At 37.1% G+C, this 15,885-nt stretch overlaps 1 protein-coding gene across 9 annotated transcripts in view; it reads left to right on the forward strand.

Annotated features, from left to right (window-relative positions):
- Positions 1 to 15,885, forward strand: part of LRRC4C (leucine rich repeat containing 4C) — a 546,204-nt gene that overhangs the window by 118,224 nt on the left and 412,095 nt on the right. For 8 of the 9 annotated variants that reach the window (XR_010389425.1, XR_010389426.1, XM_064512763.1 and 5 more), the window contains exon 2: positions 13,616 to 13,673. The exons of the other annotated variant lie outside the window; for it this stretch is intronic. The gene's annotated coding sequence lies outside the window, so the exon portion shown is untranslated. The remainder of the gene's footprint in view (positions 1 to 13,615; positions 13,674 to 15,885) is intronic. 9 annotated transcript variants of the gene reach the window in all.

Consider the following 15,885-nt stretch of genomic DNA (forward strand, 5'->3'; position numbering starts at 1 on the left):
AGACAGATGGGCATCACTCGAGTGAACTGTTCTTCTTAGGAGGCTGGGCAGAGAAAGAATAATGAGGATGCAGCAGTTTTGAGCAGAAGGCTTAATTAGGATTAGAGCAAGTACAGGGAAGGTAATCCTGAAATAGCATAGAAAGTGACTTCCTATTGCACAGTTCCCCCTTGTGCATTATAATATATGTAGGGTGCTTAATTTTTTAAATATTTTTAATTACAATGGCAACAGCTAAATAACAGTAGAGTAGTATTTAAAACAATCTGTTTCTCTGACTTATAGATGGAACTGGTTGCTGGTCTGAGAGAGTGAAAGAAAGAGCAAGTAGATGAGGATGAGGACAAGCTCATAACCTCAGTGTTAGGAGTAAAAGATGTTTACAGTATCATAGTAAACAAATACCATGTGAGAAGGATGAGCAATTTTGCCACGATACTTTCTATTTTTCACTTGGGGGATCTGTCAGAATTTGAATGCATATTTGAATATATTTTTCTTAAGGGAACTTCCGCTGCTTTTCTCCAGTTAGATGTATGAACTCTGACAACTGCTTTTTAATTTTATAAATAAATTAAAAGTAACGAAACATTGAAATAACTTGTGCTTTTGTCCGGTTCCTCTAAAAAGCAAGGAGGCAATAAAAGTATGTTATGAACAGTGGGGTGAAGCAGCAACTTCATTATCTTGCTGCTTTGCATTTCATAGCTGAAAAACACTCTCGAGTGTTCATCCCGAACTCCCCAATGGAGGAGGATGGCTCGTTCAGTTAACAGAAATAACACACTCCTTTTATCATTATGGACACTTGGGCACTTGAACTACAGTGTGACCATCGTTATTTTTCCCAGCCATTCTGTTTATCAAGTTGGAAATGGATCATTGCTTCATTTTGCATCACTTTGCAATTTAGTGATAAATGTTTTTTATGGGTCAAAGATGTCAGGCTATAATAATAAAGCAGAAAAAGAACTAATCGGGGCAGTTAGCTCCTAGGCTAGGGCTCCTAAGGTAAGGGGATAACAAAGAAACATTGTTGAGCAAGATCTCCTTTCTTTCTATCAGATAATGAAATAAAGCTGCCTCAACATCCTTTCAGCTTTACCTTAATTGCCAATTAATTTGCAGAATTTTGTAAATGGATTTAGTTCTGAATCAAACCACCAATTCTAAGCATCTCTGAATTTCAATTTCTGGACAGCTCTGATTAAACTCTGTGCCTGATTGCTGGGGTTGTTTCAGAATGCTGTATGAGAGAGAAGTCATTTACTCGGTGACACGCTTCGTCCTTACTGTACTAAAATGCCAACCATAGAATCAGTTTCCATGGTGTTTCTTAAGCAGTCACCTTTCTCAAAATAGCTAAACTAAGATCAGTATCCAAAGTCACTAAGCAACATCCTGACTTTCAGATACTAAAAGCATGGCTTCACACAGGTGAATGTGAAAAAAACTAAATTCAGTGTTAACTGGGGCTGACTATGAAAATTTAGAAATTTACAAACCTATTTAAAGAAGTAAATTCCCCAAATATCTTAGCAGTCCTGCTGAATGCCTTGAGTGAAGGAAATGCTTTAACTTACTTAGCATCTTCCTCTGTTTCCAACATTTTCAGTAAGTTTCTCTATGGCTCTGTTGAATTCCTGACTCCCATTTAATTTCTGAGGCTAAATTTTGAATAGAGCAAACTTAAACATCTTAAATGGTGCTGTATTGATCAATTGTGTATTAAGTCATTGCTTTATGAGTCTCCTGTATTTTAATGTCCTTTAGGTAAATCAAAATATTGGTGCTAGAATCACTTTTCAGTGTTACTACTCTTCTTTTTTTTCAGAAACTTTTCTCTAAAGAATAGTTTATTTTAAAGAAATAGTACAGAATGCCACATAAACCTTTTCCAAGGGACTAGGCTGTTTCTAAAGTTCCTTTTGTCAGTAACTCCTTGTCAGATTGTAGGGTTTTTTTTCTGTAGGCACTACTCCTATGTCTCGTACTTAAAAGTGGGTTGGTAAGCCAAAAATACTAATAAATGGGTAAAACTTTCTTAGCCTTTTTCCGTTAGGATCGTTGCCCTCTAATAGTGGTAGGTTCCAGGAGAATCTAACAACTTACTGCTCTCCAGCCATGGCCATTACATTTCAGAGCTCCCACTAAGTATGAAGTCAGAATCAATATATTTTCCTATCTCTGAATACTTACAAGCAATATTTTTTAAAAAAATACAGACAACCCCTTCCAACCTTTTGCAAGAAGTTATTCTCTTATTTCTTAACTTTGAAAAAGTTCTTTCTGTAACTCTTTTTTATAACTGATGGAGCATGAGTAGAAGAGGAGAATACCAAATAGAATAACAATACTTAGTTTGTCTCCTTGTTCTTAAGCCTCTCCTGAGAGTGACTATAGTAAGAACAAACTATCCCAGAATTAGGTAATAAAAGGAATACATAAGTGGGCAGTTAACATTCTGAAATATATGTAGCGGTGACCTCATTACAGTTCAACAAATAGATCATTGACTTACCAGATTATTACTCAAAATGATGCTGTCATTGTTATCTTTCTAAAAAGTCAAAAGATGTTGACCAGTCAGTGAAATCTGTTGTAGCTGCAGATATGGAGCATCTAAAATACTCGTTTTACTTCTCATGATTTGAAATTCTGTATGGAAAACAAATATTCTGTATATTCTGCATTGGATAATAAAAATGTGGGTGTTGCTACAGCCAGATTGTCTTAACTCTTCATAGATAAATGACCTACGAAGCTCAAATCACAAAATTGTTCATTTAGCTTAGTTGATGAATTTCCCTTTGAAATTGTACATGAATGAACAGATGGCAAGCAATCCAAACCCCCGACTGTTAGTGGAGTACTGTCATTTCAGATCAAGACTGCAGGTCATTAGTAGAGAAGAAATAATCCATTTTCTCAATAATGGGACATCTTAGTAGCAGATTTGATCAGAAAGAGTCATTAAACAGGAAGAGTTGCAGAAGGACTTTCTGTTGATACTAGCTGTTGATAGTGAAGTGTATGCCCTTTTAAATACTGTAGAAGACTTGGGTTCAGTTCTTGAATTTGGCACTAAATTGCTTTGGACAAGAGACTCGATCATTCATTCTTGATTCTCCATCTGTGAAATATGAAATTCTTCTCCAGGGTAGCATAAAATCTAATGAATACTTTTAAAGCACTATTAGTTTCTTGGGCACAAAACACCAGCACATTGATATGTATTGTGTGATATGTACTAATCTGCGGAAGACAAACATGGCAGTAGCCTTATAACCAAAACTAAGTATGCTTTCTTTTCAACAGTTGATCAAGGTAGGACAATAATATCTCACAGCAATAACATTAACAAGAAAAATCCATTTTGCTTTATGCATGCAGGAGAAGAAGCAGAGCAAAAAAACCAAATGACTCTTTGAGTAGAGGCAAGAGACGGATTGTTTTTTTTCTAACTCCTACTTACATGTTCAGATTCTGCTCATTTGAACAATCATGATTTCATGAAAGCCAAAATGACTAAGTAAATAGTGGGCAGCAGAAAACAGGACCTTTATTAAGTTAGCTGTTTCTCAGTACAACTGTTTTCTCTTAGTTGTTGAACTGATGAACAGGTTCAAGGTGAGGAAAGTTACAGCTGGTGGAACTCAGCGGTGACAGAAGGGTATAGCGAGTATTATTGCTACTGCCTTTGTGCTGGCTGCTTTTCTTCACTGCAATGTGTGGAGCCTTCATGAAAACTGTAGTTGTTGTGGGGTGGGTTTATTATTATTATTATTATTTAATGCAAACATACTTACATTAAGAACTTGACCAAAGGTTATATTGAGGGGTGGATTACCAGTCCTGAGAGGCACTTTAGCTTTGATTATTCATTCTCTCAGGAAGAGAGCTATGAATTAATTTTTCGTTGGTGTCAAGACGAGTGGGCAAAAGGAAGTAATTCTTAATCTTTCATATATTTCAGCTGAACTTATTTGCAGCCACTGATATCAGTTTTGCATCAGTTCCAGGGATGCTGTTCTTTAGCATAAAAAGATTTCAGAGTTCTTACTGGTAGCAGCTTTTGATAAAATAGAGGAGAAAGCTTTGTCTGTAGAACACATCCTTGGTGGATATAATTGGGTTTTGTTTCTCTGAAACCATCAGAAATGCACTGAGTATACAGACTGAGTTTCAGGAGCTTCCTGAGCTAGAAATTCCTTTCAGTATCTGTTGCAGGTCTCACTGTAATCAAGGAATTTGTATTAGGTAGGTCACTGATGTGTTTTGTGCATGGCAAGAGCTAGCAAAAGGAGTGAATGTGTAACTGAGTGCTACCTTGTATCTTCATGGAACTGCTAGAGGTACCCTTATAAGGCTTCTCAAAAGCATTTCAGTATAACTGGACCCTTCTATTGGCAGTGTGGTCTTTGGCAACTCATACTTGGTCCTGCACTTAACAATGCATTTGCTCATCTTAATTATATGTGTTTGCTGATGCTTGTGTAATCCTCTCACATATCCCAAAGTCTTGTGTGGAGTGAAGGAGTGGAATTCAGCATCACTTTAAAATGTATGTCTTTGTCTCTCTATTTGTGTATTCATAACTTTAAAGTTAGATTTCTTAGCAGTAGAGGGATTTTCACCTTTTTTTCCCCCTGGTATGCTGGAAAGTTGTTAGAATCAACTAAAAAGCTTCACTGATTTAAAACAAATACTTAAAGTTTAGTTCATAACAAATTGATTTGAGCTGAACAGCCCCTGAACTGTTACGAATTAAGTAAACAAAGTGAAGACACAATGGGTTCAGCTATCAAGCTTTTGTTGTTTGTCAGTAGCCTAATCTGACTCATCATCTCTCACACAGTACTAATTGCTCTCGTTCATCCTTTGTTCTGCCTTTATTGTTTTTCCGTTTCGCTTTTTGTAAACCAATCTCATCCAGAGAAATACTTAGTTTTTTGCGTGTTGAAAACATGTCTTAGAGCAACCCATAAGCAACGCTGTAGCATAGCATGTAGCGTTGGCCTTGGCAGTGCGCTCCCTGGAAGAATCTATAGGAGCTATTCCCAAGTGCTGCTTGTTGAGCACTAAGGAACGAGTCTAGTCATTCTTCAGTGAAGCTTCACCAAAGCTTTGCTCACAGCAGGCTTCTCTGAGGTGCAAAGAACAAAAGAACCTTAGGGTTATTATACTTCTCCTACAGAATTAATAGCTTATGCCTTGAAGAAGGATGCATCTCCTTGCTAAATTGGTTATCCTGAGAAGAAAACGGGGTTTTCTTATCATTGCTTATTTGGTGCTCGTCATTTAAAAAAAGAACACCACAAAATGGTGATGAGGTGTAATATGATTTGGATCATATCTCTCTCTCTTCACTAAGAAAGAAAATTATACCATCTGATGACTCTGTAGTGTGCGTGTGTGTGCATGCACTCATATTTCAACCTTTATAAAGCAGTAGAAGGAGTACCCCTTTATGTGCTGCCCTACCCCTCTCTGCAATAATTTATTTACCATAATTGCCACTGTTGGCACACCTCAAGCCAGAGTGGCAAGTGCGTTCAGGGTAGTGTGGCTGCCCTATAGGAAGGGTGCCCCAATCAATGTGGAATAGATCTGTTGCCAGTGCAGTAGTGATTTGGGGGAGGAGGGAAGGAGCAAGGATGATAGTGTAACTACCCAGTATTAATCTTCTGCCTGGAAGAGATGCTCTCTTTTTCAACCATACTTCTTCATTGTATTTTCATGAGTCTTTCCAGGTCTTCAATCATTTTTCATATCTGTCTCTTGACTTCTATTGATTTTATATTTTTCTTCAACATTTTAAGCGATAGGACATTACAGTAATATAACTAATCTTTAGTAACATATTTTAACATAACTTTTTCTTTGCTGCTGTTTCTTGCATCCTTTGTCATTCATAGTCAAGCGAGACATTTCCTTTCTTATAGATTTCACTAAGGTCAAATATCATTGGCATTTTAGGTAAACGTCAAGTAACAGCAGACTCTGGAAGACTGTATTATAATTGAAGGTAACAGAGTCAAAATTAGCCTGTTATGCAACCTGGAAAAGTGTAAGTAGCTTTGTTCCAACCTATATAGTCTTTATTATGGTTGCTTACCCTCAGTTACTGCAGCAATTCTTGTGTAATTAAGTGCAAAATGTTGTTAGTCTTTAGTTCTACATTTTTTTTTTTCTCCTTGTCAGTATAATTGAAGTATTCTCTTGGATGGTACTAGGCTGTAATCCGCTGAGAGAAGTACCGTTTTTCTGATGCACTGCGCAGCCAGAGAAGGTTATGACTATATGGGAAAATCCTGTTCTACTTTTGACCACCTCTTCCAAAAAGAGGTGTGTTATGGCGGGGCTACCATAAACTCTGTTCTAAAATCCTCTCTAAGTTTAGTAATTATATGGCCTATCACATTAATATATAAACCTGATAAATATGGATGTGTTTACCCCTGTAATAACCTTGAGAATCAGGGAAGTGTTATTGTTTCCACTTTGTGGGTGAGGAACAGACCACAGAGTACACGTTAAAGATGCTGCAAACTTATCGTTAGGAAATAAACTTTTCTGAGAACCAATCCAGCATCTTAACTGGAAGACTTTCTTCTTATTAGCAATGGGTGCCGTCCTCCCCCAGGTGTCCCCCCCCCTCAGTTTTTCCATCTTAAATTGTAGTATTCTTGCTGTGTTGCTGTGTTTGGACAAGAGGTGCAGTTCATCATTAAGATTTGATGAGGAAGCTGTAGTAGTCCTCTTTGATATTAGCATCAATAAATCATGAATTTGGCATCAAATTCAGATCTGGAACTATAATTTTTACTTCAGTAATATAATTGTTTAAATCATCAAAGCTCTCAATGTGATGACTTTCTCTGAAAGAAAGACTTTGTCTTAGAAAAGAAGCTGTGTTTTTTATCAGCATGGACTTGTTCCTCTGTACTTGTTCAACCTAGAAATAAGTAGGCACGTTGTTAACTTCTTATTTAGCACACAAGGATAATTCTGCTGCTTGACCACAACATTTCTCAAATTTAGTGAGGTCAATGGAATTATTATTGAAGAATATAGCATCACTTTTTAAAATTTATTTTGAATTGTAACTTTGTAGTGAAAACAAAAATCTTTCTCTATAGCCATTTCAGTCCAGCGCTGCTGAAGTGATATCTTGTTATGCACGTACTTGCAAATTCCCCCCTTCCCTCCCCCAAATTGCAATTTGTTTTTTAGAAAAATAACCATTTCTTTTGCACACTATCTTCTTGTTATTCCTTCTGGTTCAGTGTGTATCAAGCAAATGTGAGTGCACAGCTGGTTCTTCCCCCCACAAATCCATGTTTTTAGCTTTTGAATTCTTTGGTTAATTGTCAGAATATAGGCAACCTACACATGCATGTATATATGCAGTACACGTACCGTCATGATTACCTTTTGACAGATGTGTGTACGTTCTCACTTCAGAAAGACATTTGAGTTCATTTCATGAAGACAGGGTTCATTCAGATCATTAAATCCTATGCAATTCTAGTTAATAAAACAGAAAATCTGCCTGCACAATGTTGAATTCTCCCTGTGACTCAGAGAACTCTTTGCCTTCCCCCAGCTTGTTGAGTCATCCAGCAGATTGTTTTTTTAATACCAAATTTATTTGGATAGCCTTGAATATATTAAGTACAGGGTCTATATATGCGAGGTGGACGGTGCATGCCTGTAGAATGTCTTATTTTGAAGGCTGTGTCAGGATAATATTCCTAGCACCCAGGTAAAATTGCATAGTAATTATGTAATTATTTGTGCAAATAATAAAGCAAAACGTTACTCGTGATTGGTTTCAGTGACTTCAGTGTGCCTGCTCATGTGAGAAAACACAGCTCATAAGAGGATGCCTGTATCTCTTCTGTACTCTGTTTTGTCCCACGTAGGGTGGCTTGTTTTTTTGGGTTTTTTTCTCCCTCCCCCCTGAATCAGACTTTTGACTTCAAGGAAACTTCTGTATAGATTTGCTTCTGCCTACTCCTTGCCTGGGTGTTATCACAGTGTTATTCAAGGTACTGAATCCTGAGATATTCTAGAAAAATTGGATGCATTGACCAATTATTTTGAGATTTTTTTCTCAGAGTCCTTTCAGTAGGTCTATGTCACAGATTTTAAAAGTTCCCCTTTCATCTATCTGGGTCACTAATAACGTGCAAAGCCTTGTCTGGTATTCTGTCTTCAGATGTAAGCAATACTCTGAGGAAAAAGGTAAGTCGTCTTTTGAATATTAAGTATCAAAATAATGGAAATCATAGGATGGTTTTTCTCACCCTTATTTAATTACTAATTGATGCCTCAGCATCAGTTTGGACTGATTTCAGTTGTTAGGGCCCACAGTAATGCTTGTAAGAGTGGTATTTTGAAGTACAATGTATAAACTGAACAGATAGCACTTTATTTTGCTCTAATTTTCCCTGGAATTTCTCTTAATGAAAAAGAACATCAAATAACATAGAGCTTTTGTGGTGCTTTTGCTCCTTTTTCCAGTGCTGCAGTTCTGTTTCTTCTGGCCTTTCTTTTCATTTTTGTATGCAATATACAACAGTAAACAAAGAAAGCAGGAACATAAGAAGGAAAAGGAAAATAAAATAGGCCAAAAATTGTTGTTTTTCAATGAAAAAACAGTCAGTATAGGTTTGCAAAGAAAGCTTATTTTTTTATACTAAAAAGCTTTGATTTAAAATGCTCAGTATCATAGTTACTGTATTTTTAAATAGCACTGTTTGGTTCTTTTTCAGAACAGAATGGTGTTCCCATAAATACTTTATCACTTCAAAAATAATGTTTCTGAATGTAATGGAGTAATGTTTTAACCTCACAAGAGGTACAAATAAAAATGGACATATTGGGTTTACTACATTTCACTGAGGGATCCCTCCTGGTAAACACCATGCACAAACAAATCCCCTGCTACTCTATGAAGCTATATGATGCTTCTGTTTTTTTTCTCTGTTGAAGTACAGAAGCATGCTGTAAACTTGCAGCCATTTTTTAACTTTTAAATGTAATATACTTCAAGAGCAATAGATGGCACTGTAGCAGGGTGCGATTGAGCAAGAACCCCAGATGTTGCTGCAATACAGTTGTGCAGCCATGTTTATATGCCCTTTATATGGATAACTGTGAAAATTGAAAGTACCATATAAAATCCATTTGTTTTAAATGAACTGAAAACATTTAAAATTACATGAGTGAGCTGAAATCCCAAATCAATAGAAATATATTAAAAGATGACTAATTAAAATTGAGACCAATGCAACATTTTCAGTTTTTCTTTTGCTGGATTCTATTCTTATCACTTGTGTGACCTGGAGCTGCCTGTGTGCGTCTTATAATCACTTGTTCCTATTTTTTTTTCCCCTTGTAGAATTCTCCTTGCCAAAGTAGCTACAGAAAACACTGTGAAAAAAGAAAGTTTGGCCGATTTTTCTAAAATGATCACAGTTTATCCATGATTTCTCCTTCCTCTTCCCCTGCAGATATGCTAAGATGCACTTTTTGAGGCAGTTACTCAATTGGTTCCTTGGTGTATATATATATTTTTTTTTTGGTGGAAATTCCCTTGCTAATTACATAAATGCCTAGAGAAGGCTGCAGCTGCTGTCACTATGACTTTAAGCTAGTGGCCCAAGGCGTTGCCATCTGTGATACTGGGTGCATGATGTGGCCTCTAAGCACAGGGAGAAAATATCCTCAAAGTTCAGAAGTATGAGCAGCACTGACAGATTAATTCATCGGACTGCTGAAAGCATTGGGATACCTGCATTTTAATCCTGGCTTTTGCTTTGACTCCTGCCTAGTTAATTGACTTCTCATTCTCTCCTGCCTTCCCCCATATGTAAAAAGGATGCTATTTTCTTTCTTTGTATGCATCTGCAACGTAGAATGCTTTCTATTACATTATGTGTATATCTATATGCTCCCACTTGGATATAGGAATGTAGGTATATGTACTTAAAAAAAAAAAATACTTACACTTAATCAGAGTGCATGAATGGCTGCCTACCAAGCTTCAGGTCTCACTGTAGTTAGAAAAAGGTACGCAAAAAGGATTCACATCTCGGTAGGGGAGCTGGCGCACATGTCTGTGTTCCACTTCTGTGGACTGTGACTAGAGCAGGGTTAGCTTTTTTTCTTCTTGTTCTTCTGTAAGTAATAGCAGTTACGTCAATATTAAATTGTATTAAAAATGAAGCTAAATATTTAAATTAAAGTTTTTTTAAAAAAAGCAATTTAGAAATTTATTCTGCTTCTGAAAGAAGTAAATCCTGATGTATTCTGTTATGGTGAGATGAATGTAACCAGTGAGGTTACAGACCTGACCTGTTGTTTTGAACTTTTAGCATGTATTTCTGCAGGAGTCAAGATTGGTTTAAAATTTAAAGCCATTTTCTCTGTTCATGAGTTTTATAATCTACGTTAGCAGAAATCATGTGAACACAAAAAAGGATGTACCTGTGTCTGGGGAATAATTAAGGTAAAGTAAGGTCTGTAGTGCCATGTAGTAATTTAAGAGGTGCATTTTAAGTGCTTACGCTGGAACTTGGGGAGGGAGGCAAGAAATGCAGATTTCAGAAGAAACATGCTTAACTGAAATCAGATTTTGAGCTTTGTCTGAATGTATTCTCATGTCTCCACTCCTCTATCTCAGCAAAAGTTTGTCATTATTTTCTCAGAGCAGTTTCTTCGCTTTCTCCAGTTGTTTTGCAGCTGCAGGAACAGTAAGGAGAATGCAGTGACATTGCCAGTTTGTGAGTGCTTCTGCAGTCTGTGTGGGAAGATTTTGTCTTAGCATATTTTCTTCTGCTGAAATGGGAAGAGAGTTCTTCCTGTGTGGGGCTGGGAGAAGAGAGAGGAATAAGAGAAGGAAGGTTCCTATATGTCTTTAAGCTTCCTATTCTTCCTTTTCTTTGATTTTCTATTCTCAGTTGTTTCTTCTGATTCAGAAGAATTTTTGTGTCTTAACAGTTTTTTCATTTCTTTTAGCTACAAGCAATTTCAAGTCAAATCCCAAAGCACTCCCTAGTCTTCCTTTCCATTTGCACACTGTCCCTTTTATACAGTGAACTTCATTTCCCTAAGTATTTTTCCTGGATGAGGTAATTTTCCTCCTTAAGAAAAATCTCATGCTCTCTTTAGGCTGCACTGGAAACTGATAAAATAATGTTCTTGCTTACAGTAATCATATTTCCCTGTGTGGGAGAAGCTGGCGATTTGCAAGGAAAGGTTTACTTTTTCCTAGTAGTTTTCTTTTTTTAGGAGTATACGTGAGGTCTTGGCTACTATAGGGGTTCTTTTAGATTCTGTATGATCGCTATTTGCCACATGAAAGGAATTTCTGTGTGTCTGAATTCCACGTTCTACTTTTGGTTTCAGTAAATAATGTTTTCTAATTTTGGACTTGGAAAAGTTTCTTTTTGCTTATTACTGTTGTGGTAGTGATAGTAGAAATTATGATTTGTCTGCCTATCCTATTTTACACGAGTCACTGGTTGCTTGGTCTGGTAAAAGTCTCTCAAAACCTCTCACAGGAGTATGCAAACAGCCTTGGAGATTTATTTGTGTTTTGGAGAGTGTCTGTGGCGTGGCAGCAGGGCACACGTAGCCTAGGAGTTCCCATGTGCACATACATGTGCATATCTGTGGATATAGGTGTGCACGTCTGTATTGCACAGCTGGGCTTTGTGAATTCTCTCCCCACAGGCAGTGGGAGGCTTTAGGGTGAATGTGTGAAGGGTGCCAGGGGGATCCAGAAGCTGCTCTGGGTGTAATGGGCTCACTGAGTGGCAGTGTCATTTTCCTGTTGTGACCAACTCTGCATGTCATCCTTACCCTTTCATCTGCTCTTCCAGCTAGCTCTCCTGGTTGCTGCTTATATCTGAGGATAATATAATGCCACAGTTCATGTCTGATTGCGGGTTTTCTGCTTGTGGTGAGTCTGTCTGCACTGTTTTTCCAAAATCTTTATATTTTTTAAACTAATTTCCCTTTTCTTCTTGAGAATTTTGCCACATGAGCAGTTGTGTTGCTTTGCAATGTTAATTCTGTTTATTTGGGGTTTCATCAGCTAGTGAGAAATTACTTTGTCTCTCACTGCTTTTCCCTTCTGTTTCTCAGGTAATTTTTCTTCTGCTGAGTTGGTGTTCAAAAAGAAAGAAAGAAAAAAAAAAGATATATAGATATCTGTCCCTTCGGATGCATCTTAACTGAAGATTATTCAAAAGTTCTCGGTATCACGTTTTTCATGTTTGCTCTTAACTAGGTCATTGTATTACAATAGGCAAAAGGATTCACAAATCATTCTTCATGCAACCATTTCTCATTTAAACCACTTCTAATTCCCTGACAAGGTCTTCAGAAGTGAAATTGTGACAATAGCTGGTGCTTTCTTTTTGCTCTAAACTCAGTCTTTCACATCTGGCTCAAGTTCAAGTAATGAGACTGAAATCATATTTGCTTCCTCTCCTTTAGATTAATCTTTCTACTTTTTCACATTTTCTCCTTGAGCTGGAGAAGAATCTTTTCTATCTCTTTTCCTTTGGGAGAGAACTTTCTTATTTTCATTTATTTCATCTGATTGTTCCTCCTCGGCCAGCTTTCCATCATGCAGGAAGTTCCAGCAGTAATAAAGAGAATGTTTAGTTTTGCTTTGGAACAAGTTTTCAGGTATTTGTGGACTAAAAATAATGGAAAGAAATGTGATTGAAAAAGATCAAAAAAATCCAGATAAACTTTTCACCTCTCCATGTTAAATTCAGAAAGAAGTGATATATTTGGAAAAGAGAGTTTGGAATGATGTTTTTCACGTTGACTATACAGTTGGTTGAAAATTTTCCAAATTTGCATGTGTTGCACAAGTAGTTTTGAGTTTACGGAAACCGTATTCTTAGAAATACTGTCCTCTGACAACAGGTCCGTGAAAACTACTGTGTAGAATAAGAGAAGTTTGATGCATTATATCACTATTTTTGCAATCAGCCAGGTACTGGTAATTCCAAATTTGACCCTTCGTTAGAGAACTTCTTGTGGAACATAGGAGGGCAGCTGAGGGAGGAATGATAGTACGGTTGCACATGGGAGTGAGAGTAAATGCCAAGACGCTTTCTACTGTAAAGACTGTTTTTTGTTTTTTATGTCCTAGTGCACTGAAATAAAGCTCTTTTCTGGAAAGGAAAAGGGAAGAACCCAAATTAGTTCTCTGCTTTTGAGCAAAGTCAAACATTGCTAATGTTTGCTAAATCTTGCATGGCTATTATGGGAGAAGAGTGTTCTGAGAACTTTCGAAGTCTCCCTCTCAGCAAGTCCTTTGTTCCAGTTTCAAAGAAAGTTTAATTACAAAGGAAAACTTGACTTGTCCCTTGAGTATTTTTCTATAACTGTAATAATCTTTGTAATGTAGCAGTCCTCATACAAGTAAGAAATGTTCCTGGTTTTGGAGCATGTGGATATTTATTGAGATGTGCAAGCTCCCACTGGGCTGTTTGGAATATCTACTCATGAATGAAAATTGATATATTCATGAGGCCTGACATCTGTTACAACTGGATATTTACGGTTTGTGTTCCCTTAATAGCCCTCAAGAGATAATGGAGAAGACTGCTTTTTCCTTTTGTGTGTGCGCACTTCTGTAGGTAGGTGGTATGTTACAAATATATCATTGTTGCTAGTAGTCCTTGTTTTGTTGTTTTCAAATTGTTACATCCACTGAATGGTAGACTATATTTTATATTTTTGTTTCAGAATTTACATCTTGCACTTGGCAATAGCTGATGCCTATTCTGTACTGAACTGTATCTGTTCTTCCTCTGGAAAGGCAGAGCTTCAGGGGTGTGATATGTACACAACTGAACTTCATGATACAAGAAATAATGTTATTTTCAGATCCAATTGGAAATGCTAGTCATCCTCAAGGCCGAATCTTAAACAAATTTGCTATTGGAAGCAGCTCAGTCAGTAGCTCCTCATGTTATGTTCAGTGGCTTTTAGGCCCTATTTTTGTCCTATTAACCATGCTCTATATGCCCTTTAAAGCCCTGGCTCAGCAGTGGTAACAAAAAGCTGAATCTGAAAATATTAAAAAGAACAGCCAGTACTGAAGTGCAACTCTGAACACCTGTGCTTGATAAAACAGTGTACAAATCATCAGTTGAATGTTAAAGGCACTTGTTGAGATCTGCTGGAATGAGACATGAGCTTATATAGATCATTGTTTGATATCAAGCCTCAGTGATCAGGAGAATTTGATCACTGAGGACCAGGTAAATATGAAAGATGTTCAGGGTCAATCTATTGGCGGTTTTTATTGAGTTAAAGTTGAACCCACAACCCTGTTGTTGAAATGTGGACAAGACCTTTTAAGAACATAATACACTTTTCTCATGGTATTGAGTGTTTTCCTTTTCTTGTGTGGCCTGGAAAATAGATGAGGGAGTGACCACAGCAAACATATTTAAGGAGAGACTGGCTAGGACTGTGAAATGGGCTTTCATTATGCTTATGGGAAATGACTTCACTTGTCTCCCCTTTCATGGTCTCATTCTCAAAGGTGAGGTTGTGCTCTTCCTCTGACAACACAGAGATAGTTGCAATTAAAAAAATGAAAGGATACTTTTGGATCTATTGCAGAAAATCAGTTTTTGGCTATATGCCTCTTTCTTCTCTGTACTCTTCTAAAACTATACCTTTATTAAATGTTATGAACAGAGTCTATATTCTTATGCCAAGTGTCAGAGATGCTTTAAAAATGTGTAACACTTTTTTTTTATCAGTTTCTTGACATTGAAATGTATTTTCAAAGGCGTCTGCTAAGCTCTGTTCCCAATACAGTTTGCATACTAAAAAGAATGTGTCAGTGCTCCCATTACTATGTGCAAGCAGGTACTTAAGGACACAGATGACCTCCTGCATCCGCAATTCAGCATTTGCCTAAAAAGCATGCATCTTGTTGTCTGCCAGGTAGTTTATCCCTATACTTGAGAACTTTCTGTAGGCATTTCAATGTTATGGGTCCTATACATAAAGCAAAAAATCGCTGCATAAACTGGATAAATGAATGTGTCATAATGGTTTTCTTCAAGGGAAAATACTTCTCAAGATATTAAAAAGTCTTAAAGTATTTTTCATTTCCATTTCAGTGGTTAAGATGAAAAATCTGAGTTTGAAGTTTATAATAATTCATGGAATTGCTGAAGGTTGCACAGCACGAATTGAAAATCTTGATTGGAATTTCAGTGCTGATGTTGTCTGTACGTGTTAGGTGGAGAAATGAAAAATGCCCTGTCTCTGGAGCGTTTTGAGTTCAACTTACACCTCTGGGATAAGCTCTCCTTCTCTATTCTGTGCTGTGGTGGCTGAGTTTTCACCAGCTCTCAAGTGCTGGTGAACCAATTTTGTTTGTTTAATGCCTGCTTCCATGCCCTGTAAGGTAGGGCACTTACCTACATACAGCCAGAATATGAACACGTCACATTCTAACTTGGCAACTGGACTCTCCTCATATTTCTTCACTTAAGAAGATAAACAAAAAAACAGAATGCCACTATCCTGTGATTTGCTATTTATGCAACTTGCAATACACAAAAATCATCCACCATGTTTTATTTTCAGTGTTGAATTAAATTTTTTAAATGCAAAAAAAACTGGCACGATACATTTATTCCCTGATAAGGTGGTTCTCAGTGCTTCAGTATTTGTATAGTAGGATAATCTTTTCTGAGTGCTGTAATAAAAGGTCCAATTATAATCACTTGTGAAGGTAAGCCCTTCTGATGGTGGGTCTTGCCTTCTAAGAGCTGCACTTCACTGATTTCATACCTCCCCAGTGACTGTTCAGGAGCATAAAAC

This window comes from Dromaius novaehollandiae, chromosome 5 (genome assembly GCF_036370855.1).
Source record: "Dromaius novaehollandiae isolate bDroNov1 chromosome 5, bDroNov1.hap1, whole genome shotgun sequence".
Taxonomy (NCBI): Eukaryota; Metazoa; Chordata; class Aves; order Casuariiformes; family Dromaiidae; genus Dromaius; species Dromaius novaehollandiae.